At 37.3% G+C, this 16,753-nt stretch overlaps 2 protein-coding genes across 5 annotated transcripts in view; one reads left to right on the top strand and one right to left on the bottom strand.

The window, feature by feature from the left end:
* The window catches only part of LOC134359016 (inhibitory synaptic factor 2A), a 53,615-nt gene extending 47,830 nt beyond the window's left edge, over nt 1–5,785 (bottom strand). For both annotated transcript variants that reach the window (XM_063071823.1, XM_063071824.1), the window contains exon 1: nt 5,376–5,785. The gene's annotated coding sequence lies outside the window, so the exon portion shown is untranslated. The remainder of the gene's footprint in view (nt 1–5,375) is intronic.
* Nucleotides 1–16,753, top strand: part of dock1 (dedicator of cytokinesis 1) — a 575,517-nt gene that overhangs the window by 292,762 nt on the left and 266,002 nt on the right. The window lies entirely within an intron of this gene.

The raw sequence follows: 16,753 nt of genomic DNA, 5'->3' as shown, positions 1-16,753 counted from the left end.
AACATCACTGCTGGAGTCCCATCACCAGAAGAATTATAGCTTCCTGCCACTTTCTCAATAGGTTTGAACAACTAATACAAGCTTTGCCTTTAACTCATATATGCATACAGAAAGAAATATTAGAGATTATAGGGAACTATTTCTCATTGTAATCATTTTAAATAAGTAGTTTTTCAAACATACAAAGAGCAATCTGTCTTCTCACCTAAGTTTCTTCAACCTTGGAACAAAATGTTTACATGTAACTGACAATTAATTCTAGGTTTTATTTTTGTTTTAATTAATACATTTCACCATTCTGCCCCTACTACCTGGCATTGTAAGTCACCTCACTGGAATCTCTCATATTATGAATTCACTGTTGCTTAAACTTCCATGATAATTGTAGAGTTTGTAATCGATAATTTTATTGAACAGGAAAGGGCTGCTGTTATTAGTGCTTTGGATCATGGCTGGTTTGACTTAAGAGTAGAGAAAACTATTTGAAATGAAAGATTGAGCATTTATTTCATGAGTGTATTTCAGGATACAACAACGCAATTGTTCATGATCATGCTTCATTTCACATGTTCCATTGCTGTTGGTCTATATCTGAAATGGAAACCAACACTGGAAATGAGTGATAGAATTCTTACAAGGAATGTATGATCTTTGATTGGATGAATGCACGATCTAAGTACAAACATACATCATTCAAAGAACCAGCAGATGAAACCGATTCATCTGCTTAGGAAGTTAAAATTTGCCAATTTGACAGCAATGCTGTGGTTGTCTGTTTTAGATAAAAATGTGCACTTCATCAGGTTTGAATAAATATCTCTTGTGATTGTTGATATTATTTGTTTACTGGGGCCAGGAAGGGAAGGATAATTTATCTGAATCTTATATGGAAATTTTAATCCTTTCCTGTCACAAACATTCTTTCCATTCTTTCCTTTGAAACCTTACTGCAACTGCTTTTCCAGCAGACTTATTTGTTAACCAAAATATGTTTCCCAAATCAAGGAATCGATTACATATAGACTGAATTTTATCTTCATATTTTAGATGCATTTAGAACTTCAGTACAGAGAGATTATATTGTCATCGATGCTTGTATTCTTCTTGGACCCTTTTTTATCATATCCTAAAAATGATTGAAGGCATTCTGTGCTTTCTAGGTATACTGGGAAAGTTTGGGTGAGAGCTTAATGAAGGCACAGAAATAGGTTTTCTATCCTTAACCTAGAATTCTAATGCACTTTTAAGGTTATGATAGATGGAATGAGAATTGCAGAATGACATATACTTGATATACTTGGTGCTTAGTACTTGACATAAATTGGTCTTTGTACTTTTGAAGCCACTTTGTCACCCCAACAAAGTGCTGTGGGATTGATATTTGTGGAAACTGGGGGTATATATTTATATTTTTTTCTTGATCCACTAAGAATCTTCACATGCTATGATTCGTATCTCAGTGCTTTCTTTTAAGATATCACATTTCTTGGCACCTTCTGTAAAAGGTAATTTGCATTTTTTCTTGCTCAGCAATGCAGTGTCCAGTGTGATTCTGTTGTGACCCAGCCTGAAAGATGATCAGGCCAAAGACTGATGTCATCGGATGGGCAACAATTCAGAATGCTCTCATCCTAAATTATAACTTCGGAACTTGAACACAAAGATATCCTATTGTTAAAACAAAGAAGTTGTCAAAAATTTCTGTTTGTTTTTTCTCTTTTCCAATTACAAACTTATTTTAAGTATTCTAACAATAATAGCTCTTGACTTACTGCCAAGTTATTTGTATTCAAATTGCATTTAAAAGAAATCTAAAAATATCAGATAATGTTGCAAGGATCTAATTTACACTGTCACCGGCTTATTTTGTTAGTATAGTTCAAAATTAAACTGGTGACTATAGAAAAATAAATAATTTCAACTTCCAGAATAAAAGTTTCCTATTTTTACCCCAGTTAACTGTGTACCATTGCAACAGATTTGTGTTTACATTCACACAGTTCTCTTAGGAGTTATCAGTACATTATTTATATAATGTGTAGTTATTTATTTTAATATGCATTTTACATCATCCAACTTGAAAATGAAAGACTTGGTTTATTAAAGCCACTGGGTAATTCCAAGCACTTTATAGCCAATGAAGTATGTTAGAAGTGTAGTAACAGAATTGGTAGAAAAGGCAGCAATAAATGCATATACAGTAAAAGCCTACAAGTAATAATTGATAAAGATGGTATAATTTTGAGCAGAGATGGATTGACGAATTAATATTGGCCTGCACGGATAAGTTTCCTTCTCTCCTGTGAATTGTTTCCAAATGAGACAGCAGGTAGGGCTCGGTTGATGCCGTGTACTAATTACGTTCCCCTAGTAATGCACTGGAAAGTCAGTCTACATGAAAACCAAAGATTACATTTCAAAGGATGTATCTTAAACCCTTAGCCCTGATCTGGAGTAAGACCACTAACAGCCGAAGTATGACTGACAGGTCATTACCTGTATTGTAGCTGATCATTATAAAGTGATAAATTAAGCAACAAAAGTGGAATGAGAAAATTTCACAGGCAATCATTTAGGTTTCCTTCTTCTGTATTTTGAGATATAGATTTGAGGAGTGTAATCATGTGTTAAAAGCCTTGAAAGCACTTCTCATTTTCAGCAGATGCTTTCTCAAAAGCATCCACCACCTTTAGCAATGCATATATTCTAAAGGAAAGTTGGGAATGCTCAATTAACACTGGCCTGGCCAGAATCTCCAGATCCCAAAATATGAATTTTAAGAAAATAACATGAATAAATATTGCTGTAATTCCTCATGATTCCAGAACAATCACTTTGAGTATTTTGGAAAGTGCTATTATAGTGTCTTGAAACTAGGAACAGGAAACTTGACTTTGAAATTGATACAAAAATGGATGTTCTACAGATATAAAGTGCACATGTAAAATAACTTACTTGTGGGATTGTGGTTTGTATAAACTAATACATAATCCTTGCAGATTTTGTGGGATTTAATGGGCACCACAGTAGCATAACGGTTAATGTGACTCTATTACAGCTTGGGGCATCGGAGTTCAGAGTTCAGTTGCGGCGTCCTTTGTAAGGAGTCTCTGTAAGTCCTCCCCATGGAATATGTGGGTTTTTTTGAGAGTGCTCTGGAAAAGATGCACTGGGTAGGGTAATTGGTCTTTGTAAATTGTCCTGTGATTAGGTTAAAGTTAAATCTGTTGTTGGGGGTCGCCAGGGTGGCAAGACTCGAAGGGCCAGAAATGTCTACTGCACACTGTCTCTCTAAATAAAATAAATACAGAAAACTGCCTGTTCTGGTTTGAGCTATTTTTTCATCAGATATTCATGCTGTGAATATTTCTAGCTAATGAATAAAATGATGTATAAAGAATACTAAACTTCAAAGCCAAGATAAATTGCAATTATTTATTAATGTTTTGATCTCTGGTTTTGCTTTACTAGTTTACGATATACTGTTTTGAGGATTGTGTGGATAGTTCAGCTATATATGACTATTGAATTAAATGGGATAGTTCTATTAAAATAACACAAGTTATGATTTCTACACGAAGAAGATTGTGCATCATGGTGTTACTTTTGGGTTAGAGATATGTTTCTGGCTGTTTTTTATTCCCCAACTATAGCAGGAATAGATTTCTGGTATCTATTCAAAATCTTTTATGAAATCTCATATTCATGTAAAGCTATTAAGCTGTTTTGAGAGTATTTATATGGCCTTAGATTCTTCCTATAGAAATTTATCGATTCTAGTTGCAAAACATTGAACCATGGATGAATTACTATAAAACAGTAATTAAATTTACCCAGGAATCTGTAAAGAATTCATATTAAAAAAATAAAATTGTATTTGCATTTTTCATTGTAAAATAATGTATTAAGATCATTCCCAGAAATACTTAGTGAATTTTACTTCATAATAATTAGAGTGATTACAAAATAAAGGCTTACTTTTTATGTTTACATTTAGGGTGCTAAAATATAAGTGAGGAGATTAACGGACTATTGCTTACAGAAAGTAAATACTTAATATTTTGTTCTTAAAGCTTTCAAATAGCTATGATTTGCTTAAACTGAAATAGTTGATCCTTATCAGTTTGCTCTTAAATATTAAGGTTAATTTTGTTCTCTATTTGTTGGTGTAGGAAAATTATAAGTGAATTATTAGTTCATTGTTTAATTGACACTTGCTTAACAATTCTGAAATAATTCTTAACAGGTGAAGCATGTTGTTAACCATCATTTGTTAAGTCCCATTGATCTGTTTCTGTTGTGATCATTTTTTCCATAAAATCTAACTCTGGTAATTAATCTTCTAATTTATTTCCAAGAAATAAGTTCAAATAAATCACATGTGTAAAAAAAAATGTCTATAAATGACTGCACTAGTTGCTTTTAAAGAAAGATAATTCACCTCAGCTAGATTGCAAGACTTCTTGCAGTAAGCAGAGGATGATCTCAAATCATTACTGTTTAAACAGAAGAAACAATTGTTTCCTTAAGCCTCACTTACAAACCTCATGAAGTATATCTTAAATAATACTAATGTTAGTGGGTAAAATAACCTTTAATAAGGAACTGAAGGGGTTAAAGTGAAGTAATTCTTTCCTTGCAGCCAAGCAGTGATATGAAACCAAATGGTAATATGGACTGCTGTTCTTTTCAGCCCAACCGTTTGTTACACACTAGAGCATTGACATTATGGAATTCTTTCTAAAATTTCTGCATTATTATAGAAGAATACTTTTATTTTGATGAAGTTCCTGTGAAGAAACATTTTTAGGAAGGGTTTAAAGGCAATGGAAATTATTCATCTTTTCAGTAGCAGAGAAGCGCTGGTTTGCTGCATCTTTATAGGGAATTTCCGGGTTAACGTGCACACAACCAAAAACATGGTCCCCAATTAGTATGTTGATTGTTCCAGTTATTACAAATTGTTATTTTTTATTTTTTGCTTCTCTACATGAACCATTGGATCTCATTGGACATTGAATCACAAATGATATTGTGCTCACCTCTTTTCTAAATTACACTTCTGTCCAGCAGACACTTATAAATTATTAGATGATAGGCAAGCCACTGCATTCAGGTGAAGAAACTCATTTGAGTTGGATATTTGTATAACAGTCTGGTTTCTACATTAGTCAAAAACAATCCGGATATCTTACATCTAAAAGTAACTTAGGTTGCAGTCAAAGTATTTGCATATCATAATTTTCATTCAAGATAACCTTAAATATTTGTATTTCTGTTAATTGGTATATATGTTCATGAACTGCATTTTTAAATTGGATACGATAGAATTAATTTAAGTTAATTTTCCAACTAGACTCTAAATGATTGCTTACCTTTAGGTAAATTAGAAATGAAAGAGTGATGTCTGTGCACTGCTTCTGTTGTGGATATCCATGTGTACGTAGATTCTCTGTAATAATCCAGTACTGTGAAATATGAAGTATCAGTTTACTTTCCAGGCTGCATTTTAAGCTATTGCTTAAAGTTCCCTCCGCTCCATAGCATTTAGCCGGCACCTTTCCCTTTATAATACTGAGACATCTAGCCAGCTGTGACCAACGGTGCATTCGCTAGAGGCAGCCACACACTTATGAAATTTCCTGTTACTGAGATTGCCGTATACAAGCTCTCCAGGCTGCTGGGGAAGACCAATTCCTATCAGCTGCTACTGGCAAGCTGTGCATGCAAAGCAAGACCTCGCCTCCTTATCATTTTGGCTGAAGATGTTTCTATAGTGGATACATGCCAGCAAGCTTTTACACAAACTGATTCCAGGCTTCTTGAAGTGAAACTGAAAAATGATATTTTGCTGCAGTTTTTTTTAATTGGATGTTTTCTGCCCACATGTTCCATGCTGACATTTGAGAGAAAACAATCAATTCTGGAAGTATTGCAGGCTGCTGGCTCCCCACTAAGGAGATTTAGAATATTACTGCTTTTTAACCCCTTTCCTAATATAACTGAATTTTGATGAGGAACTTGTTGAATCTGACATGCAGGCCACTCAATTGTAATGGACAAATTGTAATAATACAAATTTTCAGTAAGCTATAATATTATCTTTTCAGTTAACATTTTTCTATTCTTTTGATTTGTGATTTGTTAGACCATCAAGAGTTATTGCATACTATCAGTTTAACCATAGCTTCATGGGTATTTTATTAATTATTGCTTTGCCCTGTAATTTAGTGGCAGGACAGTCTTATTCAAAATAGTACTGTTATAAAGATTTCTTTAAAAGGCTTTTTATATGTGAAGCTACATTTAAGTTTTGTTTTAAGCAAAATTACAAACTCATATGTCTTATTTGCATTGAGATAAAAACAAAGCTAGGGGTCGTGTGAGAGCTGTGCATCTTGAGAGTTAGCAGCTTTAATTGTGGAAAGACTGCTGTCTGCATCAGTTGACGCATACAGTGTGAACTATTGGGAGTCGTTCATCAGTTTAGTCAGTTGGGAGCACTAGGATCATTAGTTGGTGAGCTAAAAGCAATTCTTTTCATATTGCTGCATCTTCAATGACATTAAATAGGTCACTGCTCTTAGACTTGTAATGCGACTCTGGAGATTTTTTCCTTATTGGGGATCATAACTTGTAGAAATTGCAGATGCATTTCATTTGAATTGCTGCTAGTTAGTATCTGTCCTTTGTTATTATATATATGTGGAACTAAATTTTGCATGTTGCGCTGGACAACTTTCTTATATGACCCCTTTTAGCCCAGGTTAATTTTTTTTCAAGTGACTTTTTAATTACACATCAGCTCATGGAATATTCATGTTATATTTAATCAGAATCTATTAGTTTAATTTGTGTGACTATTTTACTTACTGCCCGTTATGCCTGCTGGCATTTAGGGCAGCAATTTAGGTCTTCCATCTGTCTCTCAGTGTTCAGGCTTCATCGTGTCAGTGGCTTCACTTGATTTTCACTACTGTCAGCCATGCAAGTCCTGGGTGAAGACTCAGGAATACCATTGCACACAGACGTAGAAGGAGTCTTTACTGCTGTTTCTGTAGCAATTTTGTTTAACTAGTCAGGGTTGTTAGCTCTAGACTGAACCCCCGAAACTGGAGAAACAGTGAGCAACATTTTGTCTGGCCTCTACCCTTTGAGGTGCTTGCCGTCGGTGATCCTACCAAAAGCTAAAGCATAAGGCCCTGATTCTGGGTCACTAAGGCAGACAAGCCTCCAAACCACAACAAGGTCCTCTTGGAGGAATAAGTGTGAATTGAAGCAGAAATTATTTTTTCTCAATGAATTTATTAGAGTTTAGTAGAATTAAATCAACACACACAAAATGCTGGAGGAACTTAGCAGGTCAGGTAGTATCTATGGAAAAGAGTAAACAGTCAACGTTTCAGCCTGTGACTGTTCTTCAGGACTGGCAGTCATGTGTTACTGTTGTTTGTAATTTACATCCGTTGTGTGAATGTAATTTTTGTGGTTAATCACGATATAATTTGATAGATACATCAAAGTGACTTGCAGTCCCATGAATAGACATTTTGTGTTTATGTTCAAAAATCATTTAAACTTGTCATTGTTAGTGATGATTTATGTCTGTAAGGTTTTATTGATTGTCTTCCTGAAGGCCTTAATGTACGCGGTGAGTTATAAAACTTCCTTAGGTGACATGCTCAAGAAGGCTCTGACATGTAACAGAAGAGTTTATGAGGGTTGTTAAAGGGCTGTAGGAGACATTTTTATCAGAATGTTGTACTGAATGAGTCTAAATGGACTTTGTGTTCTGCAGGGTTATTACAGATTTCTGGATGCAAATTCCTTCCAGATGCTTCGCATTTTTAACCAATATACATAATTTACTTCAGCTTCACATCAAGTAAAATGTTTGCGGTTGCTGGGAGTTGATAAATGCTATAATACAAATGAAAATATGATCTTTTAAAATTTTATCGTGCAATTGAAGGGAAGTTTAGAAATCAGAAAATTTCAGGAAACTGATTTATTCAGAACTTTTCCATTGAAGGAGGTATTGTAAAGCATGAAAGTTACTGGTTTAATGCCTCAAAAGTATAATGATGCTTTTCCCAGTCATCTACACACAGCCTTAACAATTTGCCAAATCAAGTTTTTGTCCTGCTTAAAAAATAATTCTTCAGTGTTTTAGAGCAGAAGCTCACAAGCACAGACAAAAATATGTGACCTAACAAGTAATGTTTGTTTTGAAGAAGCACTAATGCTTTGCCGAGGTAAGTATGGCAGTAGGAAGGAGAAGAAGGTGGTATTGATTAGGAGATATAATATGTAGAGTGAGCAAACTTGAAGAGTGAAGTTCACTGGGGCAAGATTTAGCTGCAAGATTATTTGAAATTGAAAAGAATAAGAAGACACATTTCTTCTTTATTTGCAGAAGACATAATGAAGTAGAATAACACAGAAAGTGCTGGAGGTCAGGCAGCACCTACGGAAGTTAATAAGCAGTCAACATTTAAAGCCAGTATCCTTCATCATGAAGTAGAATAATGCAGATTAACAATTTATGCGGTATTTTGTAATTACGTTACTAAACCTCGATTATGATATTAGCATCAGTAGGTGTAAAAATTGGTTGATGTTCCAATTTAGAATCGTTATTTGTAACAATATATCTTTAATAAGGAAAAGGGATAGAGAAACTTCAAGAGAGTATTTCATCGGAGGATCAGAGGTTGGAGATCAGGAACTTTTAATTTCTAAGTATTATTATTTCGGAGGACTTATCCTGGGCCCAACATGTAAGTGAAATTCTGAAGAAAGCACGGCAACCCCTCTACTTCCTTAGGAGTTTGCAGATTCGGCATGACATCTAAAACTTAGATGTATTTCTATAGATGTATAGTGGGGAGTATATTAACTGGCTGTATCACAGCCTGGTATGGAAACACCAATGCATTTGAATGGAAAATCCTACAATACATAGTGGATATGCTCATCTTGTCACGGCTAAAACCTTCCCAATCATTGAGCACATCTAAATGAAACACTGTTGCAGGAAAGCAGCATCCATCATAATGGAACTCCATCACCCAAGTTATGTTCTTTTCTTGGTGCTGCCATCAGGAAGAAGGTACAAAAGCCTTGGGACACGCCACCAGGTTCAGGAACAGTGTTACCTCTCAACCATCGCTCTTAAACCAAATGGGATAACTTCAGTCAATTTCACTTGCCCCATCATTGAAACATTTGAAACCATTAGACTTACTTTTATAGACTCTTCATTTCATGTTCTCAATAATTATTACCTATTTATTTATATTACTGTTTCCTCTTTTGGCATTTGCGCAGTTTGTTGTCTTCTGCACTAATTGTACCCCTTAGTTGGGCGGTCTTTCATTGATTCTGATAATAGTAATTTTTCTATAGATTTGTTGACTTTGCCCACAAGAAAATGAATATCGGTGTTGTATATGTCAACGTACAGTATTTGAATTTATTTATTTAAATTTTATATCCGTTCCACAACGTGAGGAAGTAAAATCTTTGTGTTATGACTCCGTCATAGTGTACAGACATAGGTATTTATAAGTCTAATGGCTTGTACAAAGAACCTGTTCTGTAGCCTGTTGGTCGTGGCTTTAATGCTGCGGTACTGTTTGCCAGACAGAAGCAGTTGAAGCAGTTAATGGCTGGGATGACTGGTGTCCCCGATGATCTTCCAGGGCTTCTTTACACACCTGCTGCTGTAAATATCCTGGATGGAGTGGTGTTCACATCCTCAGATGTGCTGGGCTGTCCAAACCACTCTCTGCAGTGCCCAGTGATCAAGGTTGGTGCAGTTCCTGTACCAGATGATGATATAACCAGTCAGGATGCTCTCAGTGGTGTCCCTGTAGAAGGTCTTGAGGATTTGGGGGCTCATGCCGAACTTCTTCAGTCACCTAAGGGGGAAGAGCCGCTGTTGTGCTGTTTTGTCACACAGCTCATGTGTACAATCCAGGTGAGATCTTCGGTGATGTGTATACTGAGAAGCTTGAACCTACTCACCCTCTCAACTGCAGACCCACTGATGTTGACTGGGGCAAGGCCGTCTCCATTCCTCCTGTAATCCACAGTCAGCTCTTCTGTTTTTTGGACATTGAGGGAGAAGTTGTTATCTTGACACCATTGTGTCAGGGTGTTAACCTCTCCTCTGTAGTATATGTACTTTGATAACATATACTTTGAACTTTGGAAGGAGTAAGATACTGATGGCAAAATGTTCTGCCACTATGAAAAGTGAAAAGATGGGGTAGGATGCAATAAGTTAAAATCACTAGAAAACTTAAGCTGAGAATATAGTGGAGTGTAAGGTTGGAAAGATATGGAATGCTAGGAGATCTGAAGTCAAAATATGATTTTAAAATAAAGTCATCAAGTCTGAAGTGTTGTCAAAAATATTCTGTAATGTGGCATTTAATGCTGTCATAAGGGGTTTAGTACCAGATGGAACATAGAACATAAAATATAGAACAGTATAGTACAGATTCTTTGGCCAGCAATATTGTGCCAACCTTTTAACGTTCTCTTAAGATCAATCGAAGTCTTCCCTCTTACATAGCTCTTCATTTTCCAATCACCCATATGCCTATCTAAGAGTTTCTTAAATACCCCTAATATACGGCCTCGACCACCACCTTGTAGGTGTTCCACACACCCACCACTCTGTGTAAAGAATTTACTAGAAATTTCCCTCTCTATACTTTCCTCCAATTACCTTAAAATTACACTAACTTATGCTAACCATTTCAGTGCTGGGAAAAAGTCTCTGGCTATGCACTCAATCTATGCCTTGTATCATCTTGTACCTCTCTCCTTCCTTCACTTCCAAAGTGAAAAGCTCTAGATTGCTCAATCTATCTTCATAAGATATGCTCTCTAATCCAGGCAGCATCCTAATTAATCTTTTCTGCATCCTCTCTTAAGCTTCCACATCCTTGTAATAATGAGGTGACGAAAACTGACACACTATTCCATGTGTGGTCAATCCAGAGTTTTATCGAGTGGCTACGTTACTTCACAGATCCTGAACTCAATTTGCTGACCAATGTCTTCTTAACAATCCTATCAACTTGTGTGGGAACTTTAAGGGATCTATGGTTGGGAATTCCAAGATCCCTCTGTTCCTCCACATTGCTGTATCCCACCATTAACCTTGTATTCTGCCTTCAAATCTGACCTTCCAAATGAAATCATTTCAAAGGTTCTAAGTATATAACTCTGAAATTTTCTTCTCCAGATAATCAGGAAGCCAAGAAAGAAAAGAACAGCAGCACAATCTTCAACCTCCAAATCCCACCTCCCCACACAAAAAAATGAACAACAACGGAATAGGCACATCAACCCCCAACCCCCCCCCCCGCACACAAAGAACGAGAAAGATTGGGTGAAAAATTGGGAGCAGAACAATCTCACCAGCGAGTAAAAAGGCAGTAAAAAGGCAGAATACAAAAAACACCCATGACACACATACAAAAAAAAAGTCCGGCGTTCAACTCCACATCCAAAATGGAGAAAACCTGAACAACATTCTCGCTTTCCATAGCAGAACAATCTCACCAATGATAAAAAGGCAGGCTCCTCCCATCTGGCAACAGCAATTACCCCCAACGATAAAAACGCATGCATTTCAATTTCCCTTATCGCTTTAATCAGCGAACAATGGAAGCTTTAATTAGTAAAATAGAATCGAACATCGACCCACAGCCTTCTTGCCACAGGATTCCCACATGCTGCCTCTGTCTCGCAGAATCCCCTTGGAGACTGCAGAGCATTGAAACACCCAAACAATCTCCCAACTGTAAATCACAGGCTCCAACAGTTCAAGAATCACATTCATGACAAAAAAAAAAGGCATAAAAGTAGTGAAATATATGGTTTCATGCTCTATCCAGAAGATGTCAAATAAAGGAGCATTGTACGCAGATGTCATCCTGGCCGTATTTCACATTTTTCTGGGTTGAACTTCATCTGCAACTTCTCAGCCCAACTCTGTACAACATATTTAAACATATTGACTTTAATGACTTTGAAGCATGGAGAGTTAATAGGAAGACTTTTGAATAGTGAGAATAATTGTCTCTGCATGTTGATCAGTACGTTATCAATAAACAGAAACTCCTTATACTTCGGTTTCAGCAGTTTGTTGGCAACCGTTTTCCCCATTTTTCCCTCCTTTCTTGTATATCAGTTTTAAAATTTCTATCCATTAATGTTGGTTTAATGATTCTGGAAAGATGCTGAGAACCTTGGGAATTATGGAAGGCTAATTGTTTTTAGCTGTATCATCCAGCTATTTTAAGGGTTGGGGATATTACTAGTTCTGCTAGTCCTGGTCTCTCCTCAACTACCAGAATTTTCAATCTACTGGCCAATCTAACCCAGTAATGAGTTAGTAACAGTTCTCCGCTGTTGTTGGGTAGGTTGCAATTTGCCTTTACTTTGAATTCTGTTTGAGATCTTTAATATTAAGAGTACAGTAAGCGTTGAAGGATTTTGTGAATAAAACAGTCAAGAATCGTTTTACATGCTTACCAAAAGCTGCAGGCCTTTACTTCCATAACGATAAAAAAAAGCGTTGCCTTACGCTGATATCAGTACGTCAGACACAGTCTCTTAAAGTGAACAGGACAATTCAGTGATGATGTTTGTGAATTATGGAAAACAGTTTCTATTATAAACAATATCAGATGGGGTGCCAAACTGTGCTATCCAGATGATGATGAAAGCTCAAGCCACGTCCACAGCTGTCGTTGACGCTAGAGAGACAACATAAAAGGAGAGCATCAGTTTAGCAGCTTGTGGAATGAAATGGTGTTAAAAATTCGCGATACTTAAAAACTGTTGCAGGGCTTTAGTATTGAAAAGTCTGTGATAGTGGTGACTTTTTGACAGCAAGTGCTTTACACCTTCTGCAGAAATGGGGTGGCTGAGAAAGTCAGTGGTAGACTACTCGAACTGGCATTCAGCAGGCTTAATAATCAACCCATGTTGGGTTTAAGCAATTGAAAAGTGTGCAGACATGTGATAAGTTTTTGGTTTTGGATGCACTGGCAACAAGTTTATCAATTGATGTAGTAAAAGTTGGTATTGTCCATGGTGATTTCTTGCAGCGTGACCTGGGCTTCTGCCTGTGCAAACCACATGGTAGCGTGCCTCTTCCAAAACTCCAGAAGCTTCAAAGCGAGTGTGTTGGTTGACATGTCCTTGAGAAACTCTGGAATTATCTGAGAGCATAGGGGGTCACTATTGTAGGATATTGTGAATAAAGCATCCAAGAGTCGTTTTTTATGCTTAACATAAGTCGTAGTCCTTTACTTCCATTACAAACAGACAAAAAGCAGTGGCCTTACGCTGAAGTCATTACGTCAGACTTCATCTGTTGAAGTGAACACAACAACGCAATGGCTGTGTCTGTGAACTATGTAGAACAATTATGAATAGTATGTTTCATTTGTCACCCATTACACTACCGTACAGTGTTCTATTTACATGCTGGGCATGTGGTTTATATTTAAAGATGTATATTGGGGCTTAATCTTCATTTTAGCACATTATTGCATTCAGGGCAGACTAGATAGCATCTTTTACTGAATTAACGGTTTTCCAGCAGTAGGTGATGTTCATCTCCCGTGTCCATACATAGCCTTTAGAGCAAGCATCCTGTGATACGTGGTTACTGGAAATGAAGCTCAAACCAAAACCCCTACATCTCTTCCCAGAGAAAGGTGGCATGGCGTATTGCAATATTTGAAGATTCAATAAAAAGGGCCTTTTTTGCCAAAAACTAAGCAAGGTCTTGGTGTTTCTTTGAAACCTTTGATTGGCGTTTTCCAAATGGCCTTGAGTACTCACTCAGGACCCACTTTTTTTTTTACCTGCAAAGTTCCTTGTTTTGTATAGACTGTGACTAAACGATTTATGATTAAAGGGTAAGTGTTCTGAGAGATGGGTGGTGCAGATCAGTAGAACCAAAAGGAGCATTTCAAGTTGAAAAACTCGGTATAAAAGTATTTTTTGGTTCCTTTGTATTTTATGCTGTGAGGATATTACTGATCCATTGTTTTATTTAAGGCTACAGCTCTCTTCCACAAAACGTAGCATTCCTCCTTAAAACATAGTGTACCCTCTGCAAAGCATAGCGGCCCCTCCATAAAGCATGGCTCCATCCAAGGATGATCTCAGAGGATTCTGTAGCAAGGACTGAGAGCTTTTGGAGCTCTATACATCTGCCCCATTGACTGGAGGAGTACAGTAGATTCTGAATTCTTTCCTGGATTTTTGAGGATGTTATCATGACTCAATGACTAAGTTACAGAGAGAGATTGAGCAGGTAGGACTTTGTGGATGGTAGGGTATGAGAATGTGAGGTAATCTTATAGACATGTATAAAATCATGAGGGGGATAGATTGAGTAAATGTAGTCTTTTTCCCAATGTTGGGGAATCACGAACTTGAGGGCATATGTTTAAGTGTGAAGGGAGAAATTAAAAATAGGAGCATTTTGGCAACTTTTTTTCACTCAGAGGCTGCTGACTATGTGGAATGAAATGCCAAAGAAAGTGTGTGAGGCAGATACATTAGCAATATTTAAAAGGCACTTGGAAACTGCAACAAGCTTCAGTGCAACCCTCAGCATATTCCTGTACCTTGGAATATGCCAATCAATAGCATATTGTTCTGGGAAAACAAGCTGTGCCTTTCACTGAATTCATAATTTTCCAGCAGCCATTAATAGTTTTTCCATGTATTTAAGTGAAATTTGTATAAGTACATGGACGGAGGAGTATGGACGGCCATGGTCCAGGTCGATTAGAAGTTTGCTATGGACTAGGTGGGTCAAATAAATTTTTTCTGTGTTGTAGTCGTCTATGCCTCTTGTGTATGATTAGGAATAGTGTTAAGAACTCTCTCTCTGAATCTTGTTGAAAAAGTATTGTAAGATGTCTTTGGGAAACTCTGAAGCAAAATACAAGGCTTTCTTGCTATTTACTTCGAGGAGTTCCTTTTCCACATGCATTTCCTATCAATTGCATCAGGAAGTGATTATGGTTTCAATTCTGTCTGCTCCAGCTTTCTGAACACATTTGAACTTAAAGAACCACCTCCTGCCAGTGCATTAGGAATCATTGGAGGGTTTCATGGTTGTCTAGCCTGTAAAGTACCATAGAAGTTTTGAGGTGGAGGCAATGGTGAGCACTGGTCAAAGGTGAACACTGCAGTGATGTTGGAAGGCTGCTCAGGACTGACCCAAGCGACTTGGCCTGAACCGGGGCTCCACTTGTGGGCTGCCAAAGATTTCCATGTGGTGACATGGTTTGCTTTGACTCAATCAGATCTGTGATTCACATTGTTAATGCAATTGAAGTCACTGGATAGATTGACGAACAGTTATTGCCAGGAGTGCTGCATACTGATAGAAGGTGATCAACCATTTTTTCGTTAAATCTGGTTGTATACATTGATCAACTGAAATGGAGAGCTTCTGTACTCTAGATATGCTTCAAGAAGATGGCCACCAAACACTTGACTTCAGTAATAGTGAAGTTGGCTCTCTGTACAGAGAGAGCAATAGTAGTAACACAGAAGCAGCAGTAATTGCTTCCAGACAACATCAACTGCCCATGAGGCCACTATCACAATGAATGCCTTGACGTTATATCTTCCTCTTTTCCCTTCAATTTTAATGTTTCTTTCTGTGTCCAGCTTTGACCTATCAGTCAGCCAATATCCTCGGATCAGAGGAAGCTACTGACTTACTTCTGAGATACACGCTGCATTTTGCCATTGCTCTTGTGAGGGGCCCTTTAAGTTTTTTTTTTCCATTCACCTTTTGCCATTCTGTGCTTATTCTTGCCACGGTTAGAACCAGTGTTCTAACCATGCCAGTAACTTTCCTGTAATACCATGGGCTGCTAACTTGTTAAGCAGCCTCATGTCTGGCACCTTGTCAAAGGTCTTCTGAAAGTCCAAATATACAACAACCACTGCATCCCCTTTAACTATCCTACAGGTCATCTCCTCAATCAATTCTACAAGGCTTGTCAGGCAAGATTTTCTCTTAAGGAAACCATGCTGACTTAGTACTACCTTGTCCTGTGTCACCATGTACTCCATAACCTCACCCTTAACCATTGACTCCAACATCTTCCCAACCACTGAGGTCAGGCAAGCTGGTCTATCATTTCCTTTCTGCTGCTGTCCTCCTTTCTTAAAGAGTGGAGTGACATTTGCAATTTTCCAGTGCTCTGGCACCACGCCAGAGTCCAATGATGTTTGAAAGATTGTTAATGCCTCCACAATCTCTACCGCTACCTCTTTCAGAACCCTAGGCTGCAGTTCATTTGGTCCGGGTGATTTATGTACCCTTAGGTCATTCAACTTTTTGAGCGCTTTCTCCCTTGTAATAGTAACTGCACTCACTTCTCTCAAACCCTTCAACATCTGGCACATTGCTAGTGTTTTCCACAATGAAAACTGATGCAATATTATTAACTACTGTACCTTCAAATTTCATCTTTTCTGTCCTTATTGTTTTTAGTTGCCTTCTGCTGGTTTTTAAAAGCTTTCCAGTCCTCTAGAGTCCAAATAATTTGGCTCCATTCTATGTCCTCTTTTTGCTGTTACGCTGTCTTTCTCAGCCACAGTTGCCTTATCCTCCCTTTAGAATGCTACTGCTTCTTTTGGATAAATCGGGAGGTGGGAGGAGAAGATGGCGGCGTGACACAGCACG

The sequence above is a fragment of the Mobula hypostoma genome, chromosome 19 (genome assembly GCF_963921235.1).
Source record: "Mobula hypostoma chromosome 19, sMobHyp1.1, whole genome shotgun sequence".
NCBI classification, from domain to species: domain Eukaryota; kingdom Metazoa; phylum Chordata; class Chondrichthyes; order Myliobatiformes; family Myliobatidae; genus Mobula; species Mobula hypostoma.
Note: the sequence above shows the minus strand (reverse complement) of the source record. Positions and strands in the feature narration are given on the sequence as shown.